This window comes from Dermacentor variabilis, chromosome 6 (genome assembly GCF_050947875.1).
Source record: "Dermacentor variabilis isolate Ectoservices chromosome 6, ASM5094787v1, whole genome shotgun sequence".
NCBI lineage: Eukaryota > Metazoa > Arthropoda > Arachnida > Ixodida > Ixodidae > Dermacentor > Dermacentor variabilis.
The window spans coordinates 132323481-132328410 of record NC_134573.1 but is presented as its reverse complement, the minus strand read 5'-3'; the positions used below and the strand labels follow the sequence as shown (position 1 = coordinate 132328410).

Genomic DNA, 4930 nt, shown 5'->3' with positions numbered 1-4930 from the left:
AGATGAAAGAAATATGATCGTACCTTAGTTAAACCGGTTGAGTCCTGAAAACGCCAACTCAAATTTCCCGCAACTTTATTGCGTAGTACACGTAGCGCCGCCTTTTGTCAAAGAAACAAACCAAGACCTTGTTGTTGTTGTGATTAGCTACCTGGTGGCGCTAGCGCATGCCACATCACCTCATTTTTATCTTAAGGTCACGGCAGTCTATTCAATCGCTAAATCCGGCGTCAACAATGCTGGCGATGGGTTTACACTAAGGAAAGCCTGAACACATCAAACGAAATATTCTTGACTGGCAGCAGAAAAAAGTACTTAAAGCTGCGACATACATGATACAAGATGTAAGCGCCTCTTCCCCAATCCGACTCGGTGGCGCAACGGTAGCGCGTCTGACTCCAGATCAGAAGGTTGCGTGTTCGAATCACGTCCGGGTCATGTATTTTTAAAATAATTTTTACTGTTTCATATAATTCTTGAGGTTCTAATCATGGTCATATATATTGTATGTCTCGCGTAGTTGTGGGGCGCTCTGAATTGTATTTTTGAACACGAGTTTACTTAAGAGGAAGCTTTAGCTCGGCGCTCCTATCTAAATATATGTAAAATTATTTTATTAAATTATAGGGTTTTACGTGCCAAAACCACCTTCTGATTATGAGGCACGCCGTAGTGGGGGACTCCGGAAATTTCTACCACCTGGGGTTCTTTAACGTGCACCTAAATCTAAGTACACGGGTGTTTTCGCATTTCGCCCCCATCGAAATGCGGCCGCCGTGGCCGGGATTCGATCCCGCGACCTCGTGCTCAGCAGCCTAACACCATAGCCACTGAGCAACCACGGCGGATAAATACGTGTAAAAGGAGAGTTCGTTTTCCCCGGTAACCGTTGCACCAAATTTGACGTGGTTTGTTGTAGTTAAAAGGAAAACTTAATATCTACTGAATTTAAGATCTAGTGAGTTTTGAATATGTGACTTAGTTCGTCAATTTTCTATTAAAAATTGGCAAACATTCCGGAAGTTTTCAGAAAACAAAACTATCAAATTTACAACTCACAATTGATTGTGAGTGATATTGTGAGTGAATTGTGAGTGAATTTTTGTGAATTGTGAGTGAATTGTGATATCAGAATTCTGTGAATTGAATCTGATAGTACATCTAAATCGGACAAAATTGATATGTTACACATGAATCTAAAAAAAATTCAGTCATATGGAAATACAGTTTTTGCAGAACCCTTGTACACAACGTAACAAATTTGCGTAAGATATAAATGGACAAATCGAATTTGTCCGCTCTTTTCTTTTTTTGACCCGCCGTGGTTGCTCAGTGGCTATGGTGTTGGGCTGCTGAGCACGAGGTCGCGGGATCGAATCCCGGCCACGGCGGCCACATTTCGATGGGGGCGAAAACACCCGTGTACTTAGATTTAGGTGCACGTTCAAGAACCCCAGGTGGTCGAAATTTCCGGAGTCCTCCACTACGGCGTGCCTCATAATCAGAAAGTGGTTTTGGCACGTAAAACCCCATAATCTAATTTTAATCTGTCCGCTTTGAATAATCTAGTGGATACCCTTTACAGAACCGCGATATATGTTCTTGTTGCCTAGCTATGAATTTATACACTTCGTGCATCTATATTTTTCGAACTTGCGAATTCTTTAGAATTCGTTTAACAAAATTCAGGCCTTAAGTCGAAATTCCGATTCCAACTGTCACGAGAATTTAACTTTTTATCTCAAAGTGAACAAATCTCATTAACATCGCTCGAGGGGTTATCTCAGAAAAGCGTTTTTGCGTTTCACAGGTATTTGAATAGGCCGTATCGGAGTTGGACCCGAGCTAAAGCGTCCTCTTAATGTGCACCGAAATAACAGTGGACGTTTTTTTTTTTTTTTTTGCTGTCTCTCATCAAAATGCGGTAGCTTCTAAAAGGGACCAAACACATGCCGTCGTTCTCAGCAATACAGCCATATATTTCAAGAAACGTTTTTTTTTTTAGCAAGAGCAGGCTCATTTTCGTAATGTTTCTACCATTTAAGTGCTGCATAACCACACTTATCTGAGCGGAATGCGTCGCTACCTAACGACGATGGAAATTGGTTCGTATAGGTGTAAATACCCTGAACCGAAAAGGCTAAACTGAAGCTTACATACAGTGTGTGTGTGTTTAAAAAGATTTAATAGCAGACGAAATAGGCCAGACTTTATTCAAACATCACAGAATGTTTAGGAGCGCGGACAAAAACTCTTCAATAGGCTTGGCTGGGTCCGTGCCCCTACAGATGGCACACGGCGAGAAGAGCGCAGTCTAACTAAACAGGTTGCAGATTTGTGGCACGTATGTCAGTAAACATAGAAAATATGTATTATTTTCTGGCACAACACTTAAGACAAGCACATAGAGAATATATAGGCAATGACAAATATCAGAATATGTAAACAGAATATATAAAGAACAAACTAATGATGTTAGAATCCAGAAGTTGTTATGGATTGCACGGAAACCTCGCTTCAGTTTCACAATTACGATGAGCCTGCTGTAACTAAAAGCTCAAAATTTAATTAATGATTTTTCTTTAACATTAGCGACTAATTGCCGGGCAACAACCATAAACTCATGGTCGCCACCACTGACGGCATGTCTCCGAAGGAACCATCCTTTTATTTCAAAGCGGTTATCTTTAAATATGGGTAAAATCTTCGTAGAAACCTCTGTATATTATTGGTGAGCGTCTTCCTGGATCCATTAGTTTCTCACAAAGGCACTTATAACATGTGCACATATGTAAGAAAAACGACGCCTTTATTTCCAACATTTCGGCCGGGGTCTGACCTGCATCAGGGAATACACGTGACAGTAATGCGTGTTCCTTAAATACGTACATGGTACAGCAATATACTAGAATATAGATACCCACACGAACAACAGTTCTTCTATAAGGTGCTTTCATGTATGACAGATCAATAATGTTAAATGTGGTAAAGAATAGAAAAGTGCACCACAGGATCGTTGTGCCAACAACAGGTTCGTAACTAAGAGATAACAAATATAACAAAGCAAAATACACCGAACAAAAATGCAAAATAAAGGTATAACCAGCAGGTGAGTACAAAGGCTTGACAAAATCTGACCAAATCGTCTATTAAATCAGGTCGATCTTTGTACCTGTTTAACTAGAAATGAGACAACTTCGCAAGCAGTTGGAAATAAAATCCCTAGCTCTCGTCTGCAGGTGGGCCCATAACCTAAAATGGTTACTCAGTCTATTAAATGACATTGTTCCTTCTCTGTGCATTTACACGTCTTTATCTACAGGTTTCTGATGGACCCAGTTTATGGAAATGTGTGCGCGCGCGCACTTTGGACAATCTGTAGCTTCAGTCTTTATACGTGACATCTAAGGGATTTCATAAAGACTGGTGAAAAAAAAAAATGTTACAGGAAAAAGCCAGCTGTGCAGCTAAAGAGCTCGGCGCATGAGCTTTGCGCAAGAAAACGACAAGTGGCATGATGTCGCCAACCTACGTACATTTATTCTTCCCGTTTGGAACGAAGTCGCCGTTTCTCCTTTCCTCGCTTTCACTTCCTTGCAAAACCAACTGAACGGGCTTGGCGACGTACGTCTTGACGTAGAAGTTTACGAAGAGGCAGAGAATGAGGAACGTCTGCACGTTACCCATCATGATCAAGTGCCCCGGAAAGCCGCAGTCGACGAAGAGCGGTATGGACATGTGTATCATGATAATAACGAACTGCACAATCTGCAGTGTGGTCAGGTACTTCTTCCACCACAGGTATTTGCTGACGGCGGGACCGAACGTCGTGAGGAAGTAGTACGAGTACATGATGATGTGGACGAACACATTCAGGCACATGCCAAGGGTCGGCTGACCTTCGGGCGCGAACAGCGCGAAGAACCACGCGTTGGCGACCACGATCGTGTGGTGCAACACGTGCAGGAGCGACACGTGGGCGAACTTCTTGCGCAGCACGAAGAACACGGTGTCCAGGAGGTCGCAGTAGCGCACCGCGATGTAGATCCAGCCCGTGCGGTAGTACTCGCGCATCTCGTCGGTCATGTGACCCGTGATGCCCTGGCACCAGAGGTTGTAGTGGCCGCCCGGAAGGTAGGTGAACTTCAGCACCAGGTAGAGGAAGCGGATGCCCACGGATATCATGAGTAAGTTGTACAAGCGCACGATGTTGATGATGCGGAAGGGCTCCCGGTTCTTCATCCAGCGAGGGCCGGCCACCTTGACGAAATACAGGTATGACAGCAGCAGCGTGAGCACAAAGAGGGGGTTCGTCACCACCGGGTAGTCACGTGTTCGGGGATCGCCCAACTGACGAAGCTGATGGGACAGCGTGATTGGATTCAGGCTGAACTTCATAGCTCTTCGATGCCACCCTTGAGTGCCGTGTCAGTGTAGCTGTGCTGTGAAATAAAGAAGACCGTGCGAATATAACTATGATCGAAAGAACAGAGAAGCCGAAGCTCAGTACAGTCTTTGTTTAATCGCTAGGTCCCAATTGCACTTCAGGTTTCAAACCAACACCAACTCTTCACACGCAAGCCTTTGGAAACAGCGTCATTAGCGATACCCCGAGGAACTTTTCTCTAGAAAGGTAGGCTGGTGCTGTGCCTTGTCATCTTTATTCTGTCTTGAGTACTCCTTTCGTTTTTTTGGAGGCCGTATGCACCTAGCGACATAAAGGAAGCTTTTCACAAGTTTTCCTCAATGACAGGAAATTAGAGGTATCGGGGTCAGCAGTCAGTGAATAGACCCGGTGAAGATATAGCAAGGCACTTAAGAACTTAAATTTGTACTGAAGCTTGGCAGAGCGGGCTGTCACCAGAGCTCGGCACGTCAGTGAAATATAAAAATTCGCGTGGAGGCCACAACGTAAAAAAGGAAAAGCCTT

General features: G+C 43.8%; 1 non-coding gene and 1 pseudogene across 1 annotated transcript; one reads left to right on the top strand and one right to left on the bottom strand.

Annotated features, from left to right (window-relative positions):
• Window positions 1-366: 366 nt before the first annotated feature.
• Window positions 367-438, top strand: TRNAW-CCA (transfer RNA tryptophan (anticodon CCA)). The gene has a single exon. It is a non-coding gene; the product is annotated as a tRNA-Trp (tRNA).
• Window positions 439-3528: 3090 nt separating this feature from the next.
• LOC142586294 (very long chain fatty acid elongase AAEL008004 pseudogene) lies at window positions 3529-4398 on the bottom strand (annotated as a pseudogene).
• Between the last annotated feature and the right edge of the window lie 532 nt (window positions 4399-4930).